Source organism: Argiope bruennichi, chromosome X1 (assembly GCF_947563725.1).
Source record: "Argiope bruennichi chromosome X1, qqArgBrue1.1, whole genome shotgun sequence".
Classification (NCBI taxonomy): Eukaryota; Metazoa; Arthropoda; class Arachnida; order Araneae; family Araneidae; genus Argiope; species Argiope bruennichi.
The window spans coordinates 8,651,059-8,677,009 of record NC_079162.1 but is presented as its reverse complement, the minus strand read 5'-3'; the positions used below and the strand labels follow the sequence as shown (position 1 = coordinate 8,677,009).

The following is a 25,951-nucleotide window of genomic DNA, read 5'->3' as shown; positions in this document are numbered from 1 at the left end:
CTGGTTTGTTTATAAAAAAAAGAAAATTGTAATAATTAATAATTATAAAATCAAACATATTTTGACTATGTTTTATGAGATTATTTTGTTTCATGTGCATAAATTCACGAGAGTGCATGAAATATGAATTTCCTTTAAATGTAACAAAGCAGCTTCAGCACAAAAAAAAATATATGATTTGTATACCAGATTTGTAAAGAATACTTATTAAAATCAAATTTTCTTCCAGATATTACCAATTATTTGTTTTGCTTGATTAAATTTTGATTTCTGAATTATTGATTTGTGCCACAATTAAATGCAAATTATTTTTTATTATATAAGAAAATAAATTTTTCAACATCAAATTGCTTCACCGATAATAGGTAAACTCCAGGTGAAACTTCTGAAGTTGAATTACTTTTTCAAGTATCACCAATGAGGAGAGCATGGATCTTACTTGATATTATTAAATATTAAAGCCAAATTCTAGAAGGCATATTAGTTTCAGGCTTCAAATCAATTTAGATTTTTTTTTCATTAAAGCTAAAAAAAATTAAATGCTACTACAATCATCTCGACATTCAATCAATTTAAATTAGTATAAAAATCGGAATTTAGAGACTTCAAGCAAAATCTCTAAGCACAGGATAATAAGAATTCAATTATTGTGCAATAGAAACAACTATGCTTGCTTTGCCTCTTTGTCTATAGCCCTAATTCTCTAATTCTGGTATTGTTATTGCATCTCTGAAGAATATTCAGTTATCCACATTCTCTGTAGCTTATGTCTGAGAAAAAAAATCTTTTTATATTTGATTGACCTTTTCTACATGCCAAAACAAAAGACTTACAAACACATGTCCTATAAGAAAATTGTCACTGAGTGGTAGGCATAAAATAAACCTCTGCTATTTTAAACTTTAGAGTTGTTGAACATGAACTGAACTTGCCTTTAAGCTTTTAATTACTCTCTTATATGATGATAAATTTGGTGCATTAAGCTTTTGATTAAATATCTTGTGATTTTTTTCAATAGCACATGGTTGTACAATAACTTACAGAAAGAATCTTTCATTGAAATATTTTCCTCTTTCGCTATCTTTTGTGATATTTTTTTTAAATGGTTTCTTATGGTGGTTAATTGATTGCAGAATACTGTAGCAAGTTTAACATATCTCCCTACCAAAAAAGTTTTTCACCATCTTACCCAAAAGCGTTTTAAATTAAAATCACTGAATAATAAATGAAAAAAGTAAGTGAAATAAAACTTATTCAATGCTACCTTTCAAAAATAATCTTAAAATTTCATTACTTGAAATTTTTCAAAACTAGGTTAAAACAATTTCAAGTTAGATTTTGGTTACAGATTATAAATTAATTAATTTATAAGCATTTTTTAAAGCTTTGAGACATTTGATGTTTCATATGAAATAACTACGTTTTTTTAAACTTTGTTTTATATGAGACAGGAAATTAGTTCTTAAATTAATGAAATGCAACTATAATGCTTCAAAATAGACAAATAAACATTTCTTCAAATTTAGCCCTACTCACAATTAAAAAGATAGTTTTAGAAATTTTCTTTCCATTTGTAAATTAAAATATTACGAAAAATAGACATCAAAATTTTGTGCTACATATTTAATCTGTTTAAACAAATTTGAATTTATGTAATTGATTTTGAAAGTAATAGAAATATTAATTGCCATTAAAAATTGAAGGAAAATTAAAAACCAACAATTGGAATTTAAAAATTGTTTCCCTAATGAAAATTTTATTTTATGAAAACTCAAAATCGCTGATATTTGTTACATATTTCATTCAGAATATGATAAAAAGTTGAAGCAAGACCATAAATTATACTAGTAAATTATAGCTATTCATGAAAATGCTGATATACAAACACTTATTAGAAAAACAATTATTTAAAAGTGACAAATATATTATTTAATAATGATCACAGCAGTAGAAACCAAACCAGCCTTCACTATTCTTTAGTGAAAATAATTAAATGCTATAAATAATAAAAATCATCATAATTATTGGTTCAATAAGTTAATATAAATTTTGTTGCTTCTTGTTTCATTGCAGACTATTTAATAAATTAGGTGTGTAGTCAATTTATTTGAATAGGATTTCCATTCTCCAGAAGAAGCAAAGTCAGTATGAATACCAATCTGCCTTCAATTACATTTTATATAAATATTGTGCAGCTAAAAGTTTAAAATATATAATGATTGGGATATTTGATGTCATATCATCTCTGTTATACAACAAATACAAAAAAAAAAAAAAAAAAAAAAAAAAAGATGCCAGACAATATGTAATATTTTTTTAATCAGCTCTATCCTATCAGAATCTAACTTACTAAGATTTAATAACAAATAACAGAATATAATGCTAAAAAAATATACTGTATGTATATAATTAATAATACCAGAGCTATCCCTACATTCATAACAAAATCTGGAGGGCACCACAAAAAGGAGATAGAAAAGGCATTAACCCAAAATCATAATAATAAAATATTAGATATATTCTCATCAAATAACTATTTATGGAAAAACTTAAGCAAACATGAAAGGTTTTGGTCATTATACATGTATACATTTGGTCATTATACAGTGGTGGCCAAAATTGAGGACACTTTTGAAAAATTTTGTTTTCTAAATTTGCATGCTTATAGAAAAAGTTACGTTTCAAACTCTTGTATATCATTTTAAAGATAATTTAATACTGATTTCAAAACAAAAACATAATTCGTATATTTGCTATACAAAAAGAATTAAGCAACAATAATTATCGAGATACATTTGATATTGAAGATTGCAGTGAATTATCAGTACTTAGTAGGATAGACTTTATTTTTTATTACAGATTCAAATAGATGTTTTATTGAGCAGACGGGAGTTTCAAGCTCTTCCTTTGCTATTATATGATGCAAGGAAACAATTATATTACAATTAGTTCCTTTTTATTTGATGAGCGCCTCATTCGTGCAAGTTTCCAAACAGTGCCGCAAGTTCTGAATAGGATTGAGGTCAGGACTGTTTCTTGGCATGAGAACAATTCAATGCTCTTTGTACTAAATCACTCTTTCGATATTTTTGCTGTGTGGCAAAGAGCAGAATCCTGCTGAAAAATAAATGAAGCATTGGTAGGAAAAATATCCCCGATAGAAGCTGTAACTTTAGATTCTAGAATAGTGTCAATGTATTTTCTTGCATTCAGTGTCCCACCGATTACATGGACGTGACCAATACTGTCTGCTGACGTGCATGACCAAATCATAACACTAATTGGGTTTTTCACATTTGCTTGAATGCAGTCAGGATGTAGCTCTATGCCTATTTACTTACATATTTTCGCTCATCACTAGCGAATAACAGTTTCATCGCTCCATATGTGACCATTGATCAACTGTCCAATTAATGCATTCCTTTGCTCACTGCAATCTTTCTAAGTGCTGCTGTAAATTGAGATAAGGCTTTTTTCGAGGAATTCTACCCTTTAATCCAACGTATAATAATCTCCTGATTGTTCTTGAACTGACATAAACGCTAGCATCATTCGATTGACTTCTGATGGCCAATGATGACATTCTTCTACCTTGGAGACATAGTCTTTTTATTCTTCTGTCATCAACAAATGAGGCGCACACTTTTTGACCTTTTCCCGCTTCTTTTTTATTGAATTTGTCTCCTGATATAATAAATCGAATCTTCGGATTCCAGATGTAATCGCTGAACCAGCCATCTGTCTTGCCTTTTCAGTATAGGAAAGATTACCAGGAAAGTTAGAAATTACTTGCGCTTCATCAATGTGTTTGTTTCCCAGATTTAACTAAATATAATTTATTTTTAAATAGCAAATATTTGAATTTTATTTTTTGTAATGTAATCAGTGTTAAATTCTCTTTAATGTGATATAAAAGAGTTTGCATTTTGTGAAACACAACATTTTCGGCCAGCATATCAAGTCAGAAAACAAAAATTTTCAAAAGTGTCCACAATTATGTCCAACACGTGTAAGTCAGTAAAAAATGCAATTTAAAATATATAACAATAAAAATCAGTACACACGCTAATAGTACAGCAAATGTTAGATGAATCAAGTGTGACTATGCATGATTCTTTAGAAAATGACATGCTAAGCAATTGTTTGAAGCTAATTACACTGCATGCATAACATTCTTAATGGTATATCTTATACATTGTAATGTCTAATTAAATTGAACTAGAAACATTATTCTGAATAAACAAAAAAAAAAGTAGTCATCATCAATAAAAAGACATCTCTATAGCCTGAATATTTATTATTGTTTCATGAAAGTGGTATCAATTAAAATGGCTCAGTGACAAATTAATTCAAATTGACAAACTGAATAACCTTTAATGGTCCCGAATAACTTCTCACACATCAACATGTCTGTCAACTATACCATGTATAAAAATCTAACCTCCGATAAGGATTAACCGAGTTGGCTAACATTGTTCAAGATAAATTAACCGTATTAAATAGACACATTTCAAAAATTTTCCATTATGCCTATTAATGTTTTTTTTTTTCAGTCAATTGATTTCCCGGTATGAAATTAGCTCACAAATAAATTTTTAAGTAATTCTGATAGCAATTTGAAGAGTTTGGGAAAAGTTAGGAGTTGAGGTTTCAGAAAATGCCATTTCCAATTAGTCATGTCAGTTTAATGATATTTCGAAAGCTATTATACAAATTTAAAATATATCTAAGCTCAATGAAAGAAGATAACCTTACTATATAAAATAATGAAATAAATGTATAGTCTTTTCTATAAATTTTTAGACATAACTGTGAAAAATGATGAATTGTACAATTCATCATTTTTACAGTACAATTTTTATATGACAGCAAAACAGGAGGTTTAAAACATCCGAAACCCAAAAAATTGTGCACATATTATAATTATTAAAATATTTCCAAAAACTGAATAATTCCTACAATTGACAGATAGTGGCCATTTTTGGAGGGCTTTATATTATTTTTTATACTTACTAATTGTGAAATTCGAGCTTTACCGCCATTACAAAATCGCGATTAGATAAATAATGGTTTTATTTTCAGGGGAGATTATTTAAATATAAAATGAATTACCTTATTCTTTTCTCGACAAAAATTTAAACATTTTCTTACTCACATGACAAAATTTGAAGTATTTATATAGAGTAGAATTTGTCAATAAGAAAAAGGGTAAATATATTACTGAACTGCAAATTTATTTTTATACCTTCTCCAGACTCTCACCTTGCTTTGCCAGTAATCAGTTATGCAAATGATGCATTTTAAAGAATTTTTGGGGAAAAAAATAAATTTATAACAATTGCATTGTTTAAATATTTGATACTTTGTTCAACAGTTTAAATAAAACTGCTGAATACTGCCCTTTTTATAAATGTGAGCTAAATATATTTTACCAATGTTTTGCATTTTGCAAATATTATGAAAATAGTTCTGCATATTTTTATATTTAATATTTCTTTCTGAAAGGATACTCTTTAGTTTTAGTGATTAAAATATTTAATTTTAATGACAGAAATTTTCTTTCGTGTTTTTCGAAGTTTGAGAAAATTAATCCCCCCCCCTTCTCATGAATGCTGAATTTTTTCCAGAAATTTAGAAGTTGAAATAAGAATATTAATTTTGTTACATATAAGTATTTATTGAACAGCAAAATGGCAATTTTTAAGTATGTTTTACATTCTCATTCAAATTAACTAGTACATCAACTGTTCTCATTGTAAAACATTACAACACACACACACACAAAAAAAAAAAAAGACTAAAATAATATTTTAAAAAGTGTTCCGACCTGTCACTGTGCTGCCCTCTTGCGGCAAAAGGGAAAAACACTTCAGTGTAGCGTTAGCGAGTGTGTGTGCGGTAGCAAGGCTGCGCCTGCTATGCAATGATGACCAGAATAAAAGGAAAAAGAGTCCAAATTTATTCTTGTGTTGTGATTATTTAATAATGTGAGAGCTATCGACATAAATTTAGTGCATGTGTAATCATATGGTCCGTCGAGCCGGAGTTGAAATAGCGATCAGCGATGGATTACGTTTTTTTTTTGTGTGTGAAAATATGCGAAGTGGATTAGCGTTGGCTTAGGAAACGAAACTTGTGCTTGAGTGGTGTTTTTTGTTTCTGTTCTCTGTGTTTTCGCGTATTCTCTCGTCCCAATTCTCAAGGATAATTATTGTGGGTAAGTGTTCAATTACTTAAATTTTCATTATGTCTTTGTCTAGTTTGAAGAAAGACGAATTAAAGAGTTTGTGTACGGAATTAAATATTGAATTTGCATCTTCCGCTAAAGTTGTAGATTTGATAAGTATAATTGAGAATAGTGACATTTATAAGCAAAAAATTGAGGTTGTGAAAAATTTAATTAAAGAGATTTCAGACGAAAGAAGTAAAAATTCGGATCAAGCCGAAAACGAAAGGCGTTCATTAGAACAAAAATTGGAGATTGAAAGGCTTTCGCTTTTGCGTGTAGAGAAAGAAATAGAGCTTTTAAAACTCAAATCCTCATCGTGTGAGCTTAACGATAATGAACAGAGTTTTAGTTTAGAGAATTTAATTAAGAGTATCAAAGTTTTGACGATTCCTGTTCCCAAAAATGCTGAATGTTTTAATCTCTTTTTCAATTCGCTCGAAAAAGCTTTCAAAACAAAAGCAGTTAGTGATAAATTTAAAGCGGAAATTTTATTAAATCTATTAGGGGATAGAATTGGCAATTTAATGGTTTATATCAAAGAAGAAGAGTTGAGTGACTATGAAAAAATTAAATCTATTGTCTTAAAACAATTTCAACCAACTTATCAAGAATGTCTAAAACAATTTAAAAGTGCAGTAAAATTGCCAACAGAAAATTATGTGCAATTTGCTTCAAGAGTTAGATCTGTTTTTGAGTATTACATTCAACTTCGTAATGTGAATGATTTTTCTAAATTGTGTGAGTTAATGGTTTCTGATCAGATTTTTAGCACTCTTCCTCAAGATTTAAAAAGTCATATCAGTATTAAACAAGGAGAATCTGTTTTTAATGTGCAGGAATTAAGTAGAGAATGTGATTTATTTGTGGCTTCTAAAACCGGAACCAAAACTGAGTTTTCCCGCGCATTCGTTACGAATAGAAATGAGCAAAGGAATTTCGGTAAAGGAAATTTTGAGAATCGTAATAGAAATGTTTCTAAAGTGTTCTTATCGAATACTAATTCTAAATGCGTTATGTGCCAGAACAACCACTCAATATTTAAATGTCAGGAATTTCAAAAACTTTCTGTTAGTGATAGAGTTGCATTTGTGAAATCCCAAAACTTATGTTTTAAATGCCTCTCACCAATATGCAATGTGAAAAAGTGTTCTGCAAGAAATTGCTTTTGTAATAAACCTCATAATAGGTTACTTCATTATCCCAGAGAGTTTGATCATTTCAGTGGGAGTGGTAAAAACGAAACTAGTACCATAGTTAATAAAGGGGAAAGTTCAACTTTAAACCCGGAAGTTAATTCCTTTTATCCAACTTCTTGCGCAACTAACGAAAATGTGCAATCGACATTTTCAGCTACGAGTACGGTTGAAAATAAACAAATGAGAACTGTATTGTTAAGCACGGCTAAATTTTATATTCGAGATAAATTTGGGAATCTGCAATGTGTTAGAGGGTTACTGGATGTAGGAAGTCAGTCCGATATTATGACTTCGGAGTGTGCAAACAGATTAGGGTTAAAACAAGAAAAAATAAATGTAACAATTTCATGTTTAAATAATTCCTCAATGACTGTTACCAAATTTATTAAAGCTGAAATTTCAAATGCTGATAAGAGCTTTAAGCAAAATTTTGAGTTTCTTGTTGTAGATAAAATCACTGAGTTAACCCCAGTTAAATATTTAAGTGTTAAAGAACAAATTCCTTCTAATATTAATTTGGCTGATAATTTTATGGTTCCCCAAAAAGTTGATTGTCTCCTAGGTGCTAAATCGTTCTATCATTTGTTGAGGCCAGAAAAGATCTACTCATCAAATGCAGAGTTGTTTTTTCAAAATAGTGTTTTTGGATTTTTGGCTTGCGGTAGTGTAATGGAATTTGATTCCCCAAAAATTCATTGTGGGTTAATTATTGATGAAGATTTAAACAATACCATGAAAAAATTCTGGGAACTAGAAACTGTTGAGTTAGAGACCCCTAAATCCCATGAGGCAAAAATCGCTGAGGAACATTTTGTTAAAACTCATTATAGAGAGCCTAGTGGAAAATATGTAGTCACAATCCCACTTAAAGAGGAACCTAGTTGTTTAGGCGAGTCTAAAAGTATAGCATTAAAAAGATTAAATTCACTTTGGAGTAAACTATCTCGTGATAAAACTTATTTAAAATTGTATGAAGAATTTATTAATGAGTATGAAAAGTTGGGACATATGAGAGACGTGACGCATGAGACAGAACCAGAGACAGTGTATTACATGCCCCATCATGGAGTATATAGACCAGAGAAAATGACCACTAAGCTTCGTGTAGTATTTAATGCCTCTAGTGCAACCACGAATGGAACATCATTCAATAGCTTACAATTTAATGGGGGAATTGTGCAGGAGGACTTAATTTCAATTATGATGCGATTCCGCAAACATCCATATGCATTTATTGCGGACATTGAAAAAATGTATAGGATGATTTATATTCATCCCAGTCAGCGAAACCTACAAAGAATACTTTGGAAGGACAGTGAGTATGGTTCAGTGAAAACGTTTGAACTGTCGACAATTACTTACGGTACTACTAGTGCCCCATTTTTAGCTACTCGAACTCTAATTCAAATTGCAAGGGATGAGGGACACAATTTTCCCCTTGCAGCACCCGTTGTTGAGAAAGATTTTTATGTGGACGATGTGCTATCTGGTGCTAAGACCTTACCCGTATGCATAGAGATGCAACAGCAGCTCACTTCCATGTTAAAACGAGCTGGCATGAACTTGCATAAATGGCGAGGCAATCATCCTCAGTTGTCTACCACTTCTGGATGCAACTACGACTTTGCAGACTGTGATAACAAAACTTTAGGTGTCACGTGGGACCATACTAATGACTGTTTTTGTTTTAAGGTGTCCATAACTTCAACGGATGTTCATACTAAACGAACAATTCTATCCACAATAGCCAAGTTGTTTGACCCTCTGGGCCTCCTTGGTCCTGTGATTTCACTAGCGAAAATCTTTCTACAAAAATTGTGGCTTTTGAATCTTCAATGGGATGATCAGCTTCCTCCTGAAAATCATAGTGAATGGGAGAAGTTTTCAACCGAGTTACAGTGCATTAACAACATCAAGGTGAGCAGATGTATTCTTCCATTTTCCGACGTCGAAGCTATAGAGCTTCATGGGTTCAGCGACGCTTCTGAAGCTGCCTTTGGAGCTGTTGTGTACTGCAAATCCCAAACACCTGCTGGTGAGGTTGTTGTCAAGATGGTGGCCAGTAAATCCAGAGTGGCTCCACTGAAGAAGCTCACGATCCCGAGATTGGAGCTCTGCGCTGCTGTGCTGCTGGTGAAATTGATGCAGCGTATTCAGTCGGCTCTTCGATTGAAAGTGTCCAATACCTATTACTGGAGTGATAGTATGATTGTGCTGTCATGGATTAAAAAAGAGACGTCCCAGTTAAAAACCTTCGTGGCAAACCGTGTAGCCACACTTCAAGACCTTTCGTGTCAGGAGCAGTGGAGACATGTTTCATCAGATGATAATCCAGCTGATCTTATCAGTCGTGGTGTAAATCCGTCTAAAATGCTCGAGAGTCACTTGTGGTGGGAAGGCCCTGCCTTTCTAAAAAACAGTGAATATCCATGCAGAGAAATCTCTGACTCTGTGATAAAGGACGATGTAGACTGTGAACTCAAAAAAGTTGACTGTGAAAGTGTTTTAGTTACTACATTGAACAATTCATGTGTTACTGATATTCTTAAGTGTAGTAATAGTTATACTAAAATATTGCATGTAATAAGTTATGTTTTCAGATTTCTCCACAACTTGAGGAGTCCAACCAAGGAGACTGGGTCCCTTGAAAACAGAGGAAATTAGGAAGGCTGAAACCTTCATAATAAAGGAAATCCAGAGTAGGGAATTTTCAGAAGAGTTAAGGTGTTTAAATAAAAATAAACCTGTTCTTGGCAAAAGTATGTCATCGGATGAAAGATTTAATATTATTATGGATTGATGAAAATTGTACCTTTCGATTCTGTTTCACCATTATGGTAATGTGATAGAACTGCTGTTTTATGGAAATTATTCTGTTAAAGCAATTTTGTGAAATTTTTATATATTAACTGTTAAACTGCTTCATAGTATTGCATAAGAAATTGTGATTTAAATTAATGCAGCTATTTATATCAAACTCATGTGAAAATTGAATATGAGATTAATATCTGTTAGTAATATATAGAAAAATATATTTATTTTGTTATGCATATTACTTACTTTATTAAATATTTTCTATTCTCTAGCTTTATCCAAGTGGAAGGTAGAAAAAGATAATGTAAAAATCAATGAGTTAGTGCTTCTTAAAGATGAAAACCTACCCCCTCAAAATTGGGCATTAGGTAGAATAATTGAGTGTTATCTGGGTGAAGATAAAAGGGTCAGAGTTGTAAAAGTTAAAACTCAATCTGGAGTTTATAAAAGAGCCATTTCAAAAATTTGTATTTTACCTATTGATGTGTAATCTTATATTAGTGTTCTTTATTGTGTGATTAATGTTATTACCTTGTAATGTGTAGTGTTTAAAATCTGAATTTGTGTGTTTTTATTCAGCATTGTGCATTGAATTGTGATATTTCATAGTTTTTCCTTGTGTGTGTGTGTTGACAACATTATGTCAAGGCGGGCGGTATGTTCCGACCTGTCACTGTGCTGCCCTCTTGCGGCAAAAGGGAAAAACACTTCAGTGTAGCGTGTAGCGTTAGCGAGTGTGTGTGCGGTAGCAAGGCTGCGCCTGCTATGCAATGATGACCAGAATAAAAGGAAAAAGAGTCCAAATTTATTCTTGTGTTGTGATTATTTAATAATGTGAGAGCTATCGACATAAATTTAGTGCATGTGTAATCAAAAAGATAAACTTATAGCTTTATACAATTTAAAATATACATGTGATTTAATTATTTATATATGAGGCATCCCTGCAAATTGATTGCGATTGTCTTAAAATGAAAGCTTAATTAGACTGAAACCTGTATGCAAATAATGGCAATTGATTTTCATGTAATTTTCTTTCTCTTCTTTGTATAATTGTCTACTGGTTTACAGATAAAACTATATACGAAATTTCAACCATCCAGATTTTTTTTTTCTTTCGTTTACAAGAATGTGGACAGATTGACAAACACTCCCCCCTTTGATAGATAGTGCCAAAAATTTGACACAAATTATCATTATGGTGTCAAAAATCCCATAGATTTAAACTATTCAATTTTTGATGCATCTTATTCACAGACAGATCATAATTACATTTTTTTTTTCCCCTGGACTCTTAGGGAATGGAAACATCACTAAAATATTAAGACAAAATTATTTGCTAAATTCACTACTTTGCATTATATTATTTTGAATATAATATTAGAAATTAAAAACCACTCACTCCACATATTGTTTCATCATCATAAATATCATCTTAGAAAAGTTGCTTTAATCTATTAATGGCAACTAAATTTTGGCCAAGAAATTAAAATGCTTATATTTTATTATATTCTTATTACTTTAATTTTACTATAAAAAGCCTTACATATTTCACAATTACTTGTTTAATTGATTAGTTCAAATGTACAATGTTATTAATAATAACAAAAAAATAGTTTAACAAATTGCCTATCCAATTAATAATTATTTCTGAATGAAAATAAAATCTGTTCCTTTTAAGCCTTAACACTACACTGACGTCACTAAGGCGACATTGAACTGTAAGTACTATTTAAGCTTTAAAACACTTATAATTCCTTATTTTTTTTTTCATTTTTTAAATTTAAATAATATAGACGGACCTTTCAGAAGATCATACTTACTAATTCTGATCGCTAATCAAAGCAATTTATCGTGATCATGAATTTAAAACAAATGGAATTATATATGTTTTAAAAATAAAATATGCATGCGACTCAGTGTCGCCGTATCGTCTTCAGTGGAGTGCTAAGGATTAATAAAGCCTAACAATTTCATTGGTTTTAAATTCATTGGCTTATTTCTTATGAATATGCTAAAATTTGTTGATAAAAGCACAGAATTAATGCACTTCATTCTCAATAAAAATTTATGGATGTTAATTAAATATATATTGGTATGAATCAAATATTGAAGATGGGTTATAAAATATTTTGAAAATAATTGAAAAGCTAACATTTTCAATAAAAAACATTAACTATTTAGTATCTCAAAAAGATCATTCTTATTAAAGAGTAATCTAAATCGCATTTGGTTAATTTTCCGAAATGCTAATGGGAAAAAAATAATAGCTTTTTTTTTTTTTTTTTTTTTTGCTATTAAGAAGATTTATTCAGAACCTTAAGAAACTAGTTTACAACTTAAAAACTTCATTTTGCCCCCTCAACACTTCAAAATTCGTTTCACTGACATAAGAACATTTTTTTTTTTTTTAAGTTTCTAAGAGAAGACAGAAACAGTGACTAGCACAAAGAACGGGAATTATTTTGATGACTCAATTCTATATCATATTTATTTTCAATTTCCGAACAAACAGCAAGATAGGGCCTGGTGGCATTTTCATTCATCTTGTTATCTTAATATCAGAAATTTTGGTCGAATATTTATGGATACAGACTACAACAAATAAGTAATCCTTAGAATGCACATCCTGCATATCTTGTTCATTTTAATAAGGCAGATGTTCTTGTCCTCATAATGATAACTTTAAATTTTCCCAAAAGTAATATTAAATTTATTTAATGATTCAAAGCTAAGAATAAATAGACATTTTCTAAGAGTAAGAAGAAAATGAATTCTGAATAATCCGGGATAAAAACAAAAGATTCGAAAATGGAATTGAAATGCAAAACATAAAAGATAAAAAGTATGGCTGGCAAAAATGTTACCATCTTAATAAGAAATTTTGCACATATATCTCATAAATATATGTACCTTAAAAAAAATCATATGCAAAATTATCAACAACAGAAGCCCAAAGTATGTTATCATAGAGAAAATAAATTTCAAAGAGTTAAGACTTTATGAACTGTTTCACTGCACATCCTTTAGATCATCTAGTAGCGAATGAAATGAAATGGAAGAGAAGAACCAAAAGCATTCATGTTAAACTTTCAGAAAGAAGAGGATTGCATAGTACTGGGAATTAACAACAACAATAATAATAAATATATAATTTTAGACATTTAAATTTAATAAGAAAATGGATTTATTGACAAAAGTTATTACTCTATGATTAAAAACAAAACGAATTTTAGATAAATCGATCAAAACCTAAAATATCCAGTTATCAAGATTTGTAAAATCTTTATTTAACTGTTAGTTATTTTTTCAAATAACTAACAAAAAATCTGAAAAAAGGTCAATGAGAACAAAAATGCATTTTACTATAAAAGTTTATTAACATTATGAAAATACAGGATAAGCTACACTAGCAAATTCTTGAATAAATAAATTATATGTTTATTAAAATACTGTAGAAAAACATTTAATACTGTGTCATTATGTTTTCAGTAAACAAAACTATAAAAGATTATAACAAATTTATTGGCAAAATTCCGAGGTAATGTAAGAAAGGATTTATATATATTTTTTTATAATAAACTATTTCCTCATGTTTAATTCAGATTTTGAAGCCCTCAAAACTTCTGATACTTGAAATAAAATAAGGGTGACTTAGAAATTCTAAAATAGAGTTTTACATCAGCTGAAGAAGCAGAATCAACACCTAACTATTATAAAATTCAGATTCCACAATGATATATTTCATCAATTTATAGAGATTAATTATAGCATAAAAAACTATTGCATAAATTAAGTGCACACTTGCAGCTTTTTTTAAACAGTAAATATGGCTTGTCTTATAACCTCTTAAAAGATGCCAAACACAAAAAAATAATGATCATATAGTCAATAAGGTACATTATAAATTTTTAAATAAACAAAAGTAACAAAAGAAATCCAATAATAAATGGAAATATAATAAATGATTAAAATAAATGCATAGAATTCGCAATACATATTCAATAAATAAAGTCAGGTTAATGAATATCAGTAATTTGGATGAAGATATCAAAATTAATTTCTTAATGTATCAAGAGTCCCAAATTAAACTTGAAGTCTGTTATTAATCTGTAAGTAAAAAACTACACTAGAATTTCAAAAAAAAAGTGGGGGGAGGAAATAAAGGAATAACAATGAGATAAAGGGAATTTTCTCTCATGCATGAATAGTTTATTCCAAAATCCACCACTGAACTGCAAGTTTTATACAGAATCAAAAACAGCTATCAAAAGTTGCGCATTATCTATATAATGGGAAAAAAGAATAATTTAAATTAAGATTAAAAGCATTGATTAAAAGCATTGATTAAGGAATTAAGATTAAAAGCATTGGTCGATGAAAGTCAGTCATCAAAATGTTATGCAAGAAAAAATCTCAGAATAACATAAGGCAGTCTAACAATGCTACCGCTGTAATATCTGGGAAGCACGAGAAAGTTTAAGTAATAACAAGATTACATGGCTTCACAAGAAAATTATAGCCACCGTTTTAATTATAGACTTAACTTCATTCTAGTTAATACTATTAAGTCAATTCAATGTGTAATGAATTATATATATATAATGATTTAGCAATATAGGAAAATTTCCGCAATACTGCAGTACATTAAAAGGATCAAAATGAAAACTAACAAGGATTTAAACGTTATGGAATTAAAGCAAATCTCAAACGATGGACATGTCAATCATCAATGATGTAGATTATTTGTAAAAGATTTAAGCTTTTATATGAACTGTTGTCAAATGAAAAGGATAGTATATTTGACAGGATCATAGAAGAATGGAGACAGTTCATTAGCTTTTCACAGCTTTAATTAAACATTGTTGGCATTATGATATAATTTCAAGTTCAAAAAGAATACTTCTTATTTTCTCCAAAGCTCAGAATTAAGATTATTCCAATGCTCTATAATTTTAGAAGACATAATGAGAGAAGAACAGATAATACACTACAGAAAATCTTCGAAACAAGTTGGCTGTGTCGGTCATGAGCTACGAATGTATGCGGCGATATAAAAACACTGAATGACATTCAGAGTGTATTAACCTATTTCCAAGCAATGAAAAATTTTATTGCCTTGTTGAAATGGAAAAACTCCAGAACCAAGGGGATTTTAACAGGCATACCATTTATAATTTCCATAAATTTACCCAATGTTTATACATAATTCATGTATTTTTAAAAGTGACTGAAACAGTTAATATCTAAATCAAATATTTCCCATGGTTATTATATCACCCATGCTGAAATAATGATGTGCCCTTGTAATTAATATAATAAGAAAAATGCTAAAATGCCATTGCAAAGAAAATTGTCAAGATATAGAAGCAATTGCATACTATCACAACTGAATTCAAGGATTGATCGCATCTTTATGTCTGTGCTTTATTTGAACCTCAGTTAAATTTAAATAACTGTAAATTTAAAATATATTTAGAATTACGTGAATGAGATTACCTTTATCAGTGGTAGGGGCAATTATTTCACTTGAAATATACATAACCAGATTAGTAATCTAAACAGAAAATAACTCTTTATATATTTTAGCGGCAATATTTGTGTACTCCGTCCACAAATTGCCAGATTTTTATTTATTTGATTAACACATAAATAAAAGTCAGGCAAAAATTTGACATGTTTATCATCATGCCAATTTCCCATAAAGCAAATCATGCTCCTCAGTCAAGTATATTTTAATACTGCTTCTAGTATTGTTGTCAGTAATGGAGCACATTGCAAAATTTAAGATGCTGAGCTCTCTGAAAAAATATAAATTTAGAATGAATGTGGCTGAAAATATATCATGTGAAAAGTCTACCAGAATTTACACCTCAAATATGACGTATGAGATAATCCTACTATCTAAACAGAAGTGGGCCTTCTACATCCACACGATATTTCATTATCCATTTATTTCAGACATCACATGCAAGAAAATTGCAAAGTAGAAGTTTATCAGCCCCATAATCAGTAAATACGAATTTCTAAACAAATGATAATGTGTAGGACATTATTCTAACAACTTCAGAGAAGAATCTTGTAACATCGGCATAATGTTCTACTATCATGTTATTTTAGTTCTTGGTTAGTAAGTGGATCTTTCCAGAAACACTTCAAATACCAAACTTTCTGCAATGATACAGTAACATAGTTACAATTTCACTAGTAAGCAAGCTCCTATTTGATCAAAATCATCTTCAACTAACAGATAAGACTTAGGTTTGCCTATTGCAGCTTCATATCACCTGTTTCTCTGTGTAAATCAATGGTTAATTATAATTATGGTATTTGTACATGCCAATTTTTCACCAATGAAAGCATCATTGGTTCCCTGAACTTTTAAGTGACAGATAAATTTCCCATATTCTCAATATGCCAATTCCCGATTCAGGAATTTTGCTGCATATTTTTCGCTCAAAACTGCTCACAAATGTCAAATTTAATTTGGGAAATCTAGTATCTTAAACATTTATTAAATAATGTTAATGATGCAAATTGCAGCTGCATATCATTAAAATCAAAATGACAACTAAAGCAGTTGAAGAAACATACTCAAAATTGTAAAAAGTTAAATTTTAAATACATTATTTACCTACATATTATGGTACTGTATAATAAAAAACCTTAATAAAATGGGGGGGGGAAACAATATTCTAGAAAATATCCAACATTCACAAATTTGAACAAACTAAAAGGAAGTATAAAAAAATATGCTGCCAAATACTCATCTCGTAATACAACTTCGTAAACACTAAAAGACATATTTACTGATAAATGGAAATCCTTTAATTGTATTTTTAATGTCTTGTGATTGTTGAAATGTTTGTAATAAGCAATAAAAAATTATATTTTAAGACAAGAAAAACAATAACTTGCAATTTTAATCTCAGTAAAAATGCATAAAAACTAAAAAAAATCTTACTATGGAATATAAAATGAGTAAAAAATAACAAGGCAGTGTTAGATTACAAGATGTTAACCGAAAATAACTATTCAAATCTTATTATATAAAGAAAGCAATTAAAATTAGTTAATAAATATAATAGCAACAAAAAACAAACAGAGCACCCTAGCATTTTTATTACATAAACTATTTATCATTAGAATAAAACTGACAAAATATTACTTACTGCTTACATGGCGTACTTTACTTGAAAAAATGGCAGATGAATAGAATGTCAAATGTTTCTAACATTTCCTTTTGAACATGGCTTTTGCAAAATAATGGAATGTTTCAATACAGTATAAATGGAAGCTGTGATTGATCTAAAGAGAAATAAAAATGAACATGCTGAAACATTAAGTATACATAAAAATAAAGCACAGAAATCAACACATACATGCTGTTCAGACAACGAAATTTTTTATCTAGTTTCAGATTATTTGATATTTGTTTCTCAAAGAAAAATATACCAAAAAAGACCATAACTTTTCTTGATTATATGAGCTATCCATTCTAATCATGGTCCAAACACTAATTTTTAGCCATGACAGATAGACATATACCTTCAAAATAACAAAAAGAAAAAAATACTTGAATCAATAAATGTTATGTTCAAAAAATTATAAAATCTAAATTTTCTACATTTCTTTAGTTATATTAGTTATATTTAGCAAAAAAAAAAAAATGATAATTTAAAACAAGCAATAAAAACTTCCAATGATTTATAACTAAAACGGATCAAGTAATAGCTGAAAAATATAGTAATAGTAATAGTAAAAAAGTAATAGTAAATAATGTAAGTAATAGTAAAAAAATGAAGGTCAAAGACAAAATTGAATTCAAGGAGAAATTATCCACTTTTGAAAAAGTCAAATGTTTGAACATAATAAAAGACGTATTTATAATTTTTTCTTATTGGTTCAAATGCTCAACATGTGAACATAATACAGATATTCAGCCAGTATGAAGGAAAATAAACTGAAAAATAACACAATGAGGAGGAGGGAGTTAACAACAATGAACTAAATAATCTCACAATTAAATTAAATACAGTACGCTCCCGAGTATCTGGTGCGCGACTATCCGGCGTAATTTTCCTTTATCGTAATTAAATGAGGAAGGCTAGGCGTTGCATTGGCAACATTGTCAAGGCATTGGAAACGGGCGTCTGCTACGATCCTCCTAGGTGTCATGTACAAAATTAAAGTAGTGACAGGAAAACAGCAGCATTCTGCTTGTTGTTCATTGTTCCGTCAGTGTGTAACGGACCTCACTTGTTACCGCTGTTCCTGATTATAACTGCACAGTACGTACAGTATTCGTTATAAATTCTTGAAACGTGCAGTGCTGTATATGAACATATATAAACTACCAGTACAGAGCCTTCTATTTTAACTCGACACGTTACCGACAACTGCTTCTGTTATTCACCAGGCGTCGGCTGCGTTCACATTGTGATAAATGGAGGGCTTAGTACTCAGTAAATGAGAAAATACGTATTGTAACAGTGAGTTTTGGTATATGTCTTCTGGTATTGGTGGGCAAAAAAATGACTTCATAGAACTTTGCCTATCCGGCTTGCCCTTCCGCCACATTAGGCCAGATACTCGGGAGTGTACTTATTTAAAACAAAATTACTATAAATAATTTCATAAATTTAAAATTAATGTCACTTTATCATAATTTTTATTCAAAATTATTCCTTTGACCAAAGTAAATAAATGCACTACGGTAAAAAATTGTTCTTGCATATTATGCAACACTATTGGTATAACATAATTACATGCCCTACAGCCCCATGTTTACAGCTGTATTCAAGATTTGTTTTGCAAAATTTATTTTCAAGTAAACTCAAATGGCATAATTTAATGGATTTAAATCTGTATACCATGGGCTACTCACAAGAACTTCCATATTCAATGATGTAATTACAAAATGTAAGGACTGGAAGTGCACAGATGAGAAGATATGTTCATTAGAATCCCATAACGAAATTAATTCTTCCAAAAAATCAGTTGATGGTCCAAATAAAAAAAGTCATATTTAGCAGATGTTAAAACAAAATTTTAAAATAATGACCTGATTAAAATACATCAAATATTCACTGACCAACACACTTGGTGCATATTTGATCATATGCTATAAAGTTTTTATAGCGACCAAAAGTGACTATTGTATGTCTTTAAATTTCAACTTGTGAAGATTTTCTCAGTAAAGAAAAGTCAGCACTTTGTATCTGACATACTCTGAATCTAATTTTCAGTATTTTTAATGGGATAAGTAGTTTTTAAGTTCAACTTTAATTTCAGGAACAAGACAAATACTGCTGATGTAGTAGGCTTTTCTTCAAATTCATCATCCTTTTATATAAAATCTTATAAATTAATTTCATTTTAAATATAGTGATTTTGAAGCAGCAGTAATTTTTAATTTGTTTCTCAACAAACTAAGTGAAGGTATTATTTAAATTAGAATATGTCACAAAATTTTATTTACTTTTTTATCGTATATAACCATTTGTATAGCCATCTCATTAAATAAAAAATGGAATTAATTTAGTTGAATATTTTTTTTTTCAATCCTTCGTAAGTCCAGGATAGTTTAGAGCTGAAAAATTCCCCCAAATTGTTTCAGTTTACCTGAAATTAAATGTTAAGTATATTTTACCAGTGAAATTTCAAAGATATTTTTTCCCTTAATGTTCAGAGTAACAATATTTATCATTTCAATTTTGTCTTGAATGATCACTAGTAAATATATTTATCGTCACTAATTTCATAGATTAATTAACTAACTAACAAAATTTTTTAAAGTTATTTTATTCTTCTTTCTTAAGATTGTTTATTATAATAAAACAAAAAAAAAGTTTTCGGATATAACCCAGAATTATGACCAATAAACAGTAAAATAAAATGATTAAAAATAAAAATGTTATGCCTCTAGTAACATACCTAGAAATAAGAATATAAATCTCTAGTAGTAAGAATATTAAGCAGTAGCAATATCTCCCTCCTCAGAGAGGTGGATTTAGATAATTTGCAACTTTTGGGTGAATATTATGAGGACCCTATTTTATTAAGATTATCAATTTACTTTCACATTTCTGCACATTTTTCATTTATTAATGATTTATTTTAGGCTAATTATTTTATAAACACTGTGAAAAATATATTTGTTCTCATATATTAAGATTCCACATTACTCAACATTACATTTGTAAAAAATATTATTGTATCAGAGGTTGGGTATTTATAAATATTCTACTAACTAATTGAACATAATGAAACATACAGGAATGTGACCAATTATATTTGATTAAATATTATTATTACTCAGAAATGTTATCAGTTGGCGAATTTGCATTTTCCACAAATTTATTTATTTGGCAACTAGGGAAATAAAAGTTTTTTTAATCACCTGGCTTGCAGATCCCCCTCCCCCACCACAGACAACTGACCCAAGGGAGCAGCCTAGTTGAGAAGCTATCACTGCTCCTCCTGTCAAAAAATCAAAACTTATCTAAAACTAATGAACTTTAATGCATAATTTCCATTTCCATAAAACCCTTTCCAGTGCAGGTTATTAGAATTTCTGATATATGATTTAAAAGCACAATGAATGAGATTAATTGATGGTCTAAATACATTTTATGGTTGTAAATTTGTTTAACTTTCTTCGGTGGGAACGTAGTGTCCTCAATTGGAAACTTTGCCAATTTAGAGCAATCGATTCATAAGAAAATCCTCAGAGATGATTATAAACATTTCTTATGACAATAGCTATAATTAACAATTTCTTACATTCATAAATATCTTTATTTATATTCTAAGAAATTTAAATCATTTAAAATATTAAAAAATAAACAATTTTATACCCTTACTCCAAAAATTATTGTAAACTAAATTTTACATTTAAGTAAATTTTTAAAATTTAAATTAATTCCAGTTTAATACAAATATCAACAAAAAATTAAAATTAAACTAAAATGCAAAATTTAAACATTCATTAAAGTATTAAAATTTAAAATATCAAATTATAAAAGTTAATAATGCATCATTATTTCAAATAAAACTGCTCGAAGCATATAGCAGTATAAAGGGATCCGGCATGCTTTATGCATTGTACATGCTTTCTATGTGAAGTTAAAACTTTTCATGCTCAGAAATGAGAGATGCTGCTAAGTGTGCTGTATCTTTACATGAGGATACCTTTGAATGCACATTTTTATATGTCCATAACTTAATCTGAATCTTATATACAATTATAAATTAATAGAATAATATTAATGGTGGAATGCAATCAACTGATTCGATTAGACTGGTAATTTTTAAGAGTTTAAAAGAATTCTGATATACAAAAAAATTTAATTTAATAGAAAACCTTATTCCACCGTACTGCCATTTCTAATCTTAAAAAGAAACCAGATGTTACGTTTCCAGCAATTTTAAGTTTTCAAGCGAAGGTTTGTTTGTTTTTTTAAGAAAATGAATGTCTGTCTGTTTAAGAAAATGAAAAAGGACGTCAATTTTAAAAAATTGACGTCTTTTTTTAAACCATTATGGCAGAATGGGTTCAAAGTACTCTCAAGTCCCCAGAATTCAGAAGTAGAATAGCAATTTCCAAAGCTTCATACCTCGGTCAGTTTAGTCATAGAAAAGTGGAACTTCCTTTGTTTAAAATGCTAGTTTCAAGAATATATTCCTAAATATGATAAATAGGACAGAAGACTACATAAAAGCTTCAATTTCGTAATTTTTTGAACATTGTATTTAATGCTTCAAACAACATTAAATGAAATTCGTCATTTCATCAAAAGAATTTTTCCAACTAGAAGTATATACCTATATCTAATGGTTCAGAAATTAGTTAATGGGCCATTATTAAAATGAACACCATGCATAATATATAAAAATACAAAATTAGAATAGGTTTCTCATGGTAGGAAGAATAGAGATCGTTCTATAGTCAATGACATCTCTAAATGATTGTAAGGAAAAATCTAGGCATTGCATCATCATTTATAATTAAAAAATCTTAAATACGAGCCGGATGCAGTATTTAAAAGTAACTTATATCTTCAAATAGAATTCAATTTCCCATATCGATATAATATTCAATGAAATTCTGCATTTAAAATAAATTTGATGAACTCTTTCTACATACTGTCCATCCGAGGTAATTATGGCTAAGCTTTGATATACAGTCATTTAGCATCTTGCGAAGTCGGAAATTTTTCGGTGGAGCTTTGTGTGGGGTTACATTGCGGCCTTTTTTTTTATTTTTTTCCCGCTCTTCTACTGTTGCCACGTTTTCGCGTTTATCCGATTTTGATATATTTTCAAATATTTATATGTGTTTCTTCTAAAATGGAATCTTAGAAGAATCTTAGGAAGATTTCTATATTTCCGTTAATTTGCTGAAGCGTTCATCAGAGCCTTACGACTGGAAACGCTATTGCTGCCGTTCGTGTCATATTCGGCCATATTGCTAAAATTTGGCGCTAAACTATTTTTTTTTTGGGGGGGGGGCGAAACGGACTGCATATCAAAGCTGTTCCGTAATCATTACTGCCATTTTGCTATTCTGAATGGTAAGTATGTACCATATACCATTCAGAGTTTGATTTTTCTAAACCAATAAAATTTCTTAATTACGGGTTAGTTTACAAAAGAATTTAATAAGCCTCTGCAATGATTATTATTAATATAATAAATATCCACAGAAATGAAAAAAATATTAGTTAGTCTTATTTTCATACCACAGAGCATGGAACCTAAAAATTACAAACATTCTATCTTGGCACATTCTGTTAGTTAGGGGGGAAAAAAAAATTTAAAACAGTATTTTTTTTTTTTTCCCTTGTTTGTGATAGTCAATCTTGCTTTATGGTCACCTATAAAGTTTTGAATACGAACACTTTTAACAGTGTGCTTCTTTGAGGATATTCATTTGGACAGAATACATTATTGAATAATGATTCTTCTTTCATCAACGCTTCTGATTGTAAAGTAACAACAGCACTAAGCAAAACTTTCTCATTGTTCTAAGAGCATGCGCAAAATTTTCAAACCCGCAGCTATTTGATTTATCTACTAGCAGTTTTCATATATATTCTTAATATGAACAGAATAAGTGACCAGTACTGATGCTAAAATGTTGCTGTTGTGCAGAAAGATACCTTATAAACTAATTTTGTATGTATAGACGAAAAGCCTCTCATCATATGCTTTAAACTCTATTTCTTAGTAGCTGTGGCTTATGCCACATCAATAAAACCCAAAAACTTAGTAATTTTCTTAACGATGCAACAGAAACACTTGATAGGAAACTTGTTTTACTGCATAATTAAATGAGAGATCGGGATAAACAATTTTGAGAAATAGGGCTATGCTTCATTAATCATAAAATATCTATCAACATAACAAAATATATTTGTATTGATCAAATTCGTCCTTCATATTGCAAAATAAATTGCACATACAATATGGTGTCAGTCTAAACAAAATATTTCAATTATACTTTTTTCTTGACATGCAATAGAATATGCTGCTCAGCACTGGTTATTTTATATTTGCTAATGTTGTAGAATGTTCATATCAATTTACCAACTACTAAATTTATTCTCTACAAGTCTTATAACACTCAAAATTAATTCCTATGTTAACATCTTATTAGCTGTAAAAATAAGATAGCATAAAATTCCCAAATTAATGTGATTTATTTCAGGCCCCAAAAGGAATGGGAATCACAAAATAATGAATGTCCTAGTAGCAAACCTGAAATCATGGTCCTAAAAGAAACACAGAAGAAATTCACATTTTCATAATATGGAAGGGGGGGGATGAACCAAGTGAAGGAAATTCACCAAAAAATATAAAGTGGGCAGTTCAAACTTAGCGAATAACTCAAATATTTAGAAAGTAATAAGGAAAATAAACATATAAGAAAAACACTATAACCAGTAATGCTACTAATTAAACATACAGCTTAAAGCATTTCTTATTTAACACCTGTACTACAGCTTTGCAGACATTTTGAATCCTACTAGCCATTGTAGCTCAAGCAAAATATTAAGTGTACAATGGGCAAAATATTCAGTTTCTCTAGTGGGCGATTTTTCATCAAAGTGGGGTTGTTATGCAATCAATAAGATGAGTGCATTTCCAAATTCTTTGCTATAGTTAACTTTTGTCTCATTAGATGTTTTCTTTTAGTTCTTTCCATGTTAATTATTTTGGTCTATAGTATTTTATTTCAATCCAAAAATTATGTATACATTATTCATATGACTACTTCAGTTTTGCAAAACCAATCTAATTCTGCTGATAATCAGGACTTACAGCACAGTCAAATAATAAGTAAACATCTCTTATTGGTGCATGCACAAAAGCATGGTGAGTTTCCATACCTGAGAACAGACATTATGTAAAAATATTATAATTAGTAAACATTTTATGTTTTTCATAGTACAAAATATTAGTTCATTCAATGTACAAATTTATTATATTTAAATACAGCCAACAAGTAGAACATTATTACATGGAGTGGAAAGATAGATGGTACAGGAAAGAGCAATAGATCAGATTACTAAACCACGGTTAAAGGAACTGTGCCATGTAGACAAGGAGTTATAGTACTTGATGCAGGTACATGCCAGCATTTTACTTCCAGGATTCAACTTGGTGATCCTGGTCTAATTATTTTTGAAAGAAATTAGGATTTCTCCACAGCTGAAGATATTATCACTTTGTTATATTATTTACTACAAATACTTGAAATTTTTTTTTAAATAATACGTGATAAAAAAAAAAAAAGCTAAGAGTAATTTTGGATTCAGCAGAACCAATTTAAGATAAAGTAAGTAACAATAGAAAAAAGAAAAATCTGTGCTGACCTGATTATTGCAAGCCACATGAAGACCTCGTATGCAAAATGTGGCAAACAAAATCTGATTCTTCAATAGCTGAATAACCTTTCTACTCAAAGCTGACTCACCCAGTAATGAGAAACTTTTTTAAAAAATTATGCAAGAAGATGCTCAACACAATATACACAGCTACGTCAGTATCAACAACTTCCAAGAAAAGGCAGATACTACAGAAAACAGGATAACAGAATACATCAGAGCCTGTTTATTGTAAATCTAAACATCTAATAAATTACAAAAAAATATTTCAAAATCATAATCAAATGTTTATAAATATTTTAAGTTCTTCTGCACTAAATATTATGTTTAGTAAATGTATTTATAAATAAAACCACATTATTTTAATGAAGAGGTCAAATCTTGTTAAATAGATTGCAACCAAGAGAATCCCTTACCAATTATGATTTGGCCAAAGATGGCTCTACTTTTATTACACATGCCAAAGAAAACAATTAATATTTTGACAGAAATATTACTTTCTTTAGCAATTTGACAACATTTATACGGGCACTTCAATTTGCTATCTTATCCTCATCAAAAATAAACACACTTAATCACCTAAAAAAATTTGGTAACACATCCTTATGAATTCAATATCTAATAAAAAAAAGTGTAAATGCAATTAAAAATTATTCAAATCAATACATACTACTCTTTTTATTAAAAAAATCCAATAGCTTTTCTTCATGTATATTTATTTTATCTATAATAATATCAATATCCACTCCAAATCTGCAAATTGAGTTTAACAAATTTCAAAGAGATAATATTGTGAGAAAGGGGTTACTATAAAGTAGTAA

At 29.4% G+C, this 25,951-nt stretch overlaps 1 protein-coding gene across 11 annotated transcripts in view; it reads right to left on the bottom strand.

Annotated features, from left to right (window-relative positions):
- LOC129958134 (nipped-B-like protein) overlaps positions 1 to 25,951 on the bottom strand; it is a 96,892-nt gene that overhangs the window by 56,813 nt on the left and 14,128 nt on the right. For 7 of the 11 annotated variants that reach the window (XM_056070337.1, XM_056070338.1, XM_056070341.1 and 4 more), the window contains 2 exons: positions 25,119 to 25,318; positions 17,412 to 17,547 (listed from right to left, as the gene is read on the bottom strand). The gene's annotated coding sequence lies outside the window, so the exon portion shown is untranslated. The remainder of the gene's footprint in view (positions 1 to 17,411; positions 17,548 to 25,118; positions 25,319 to 25,951) is intronic. The other 4 variants (XM_056070344.1, XM_056070343.1, XM_056070346.1 and 1 more) reach the window with 1 other exon arrangement.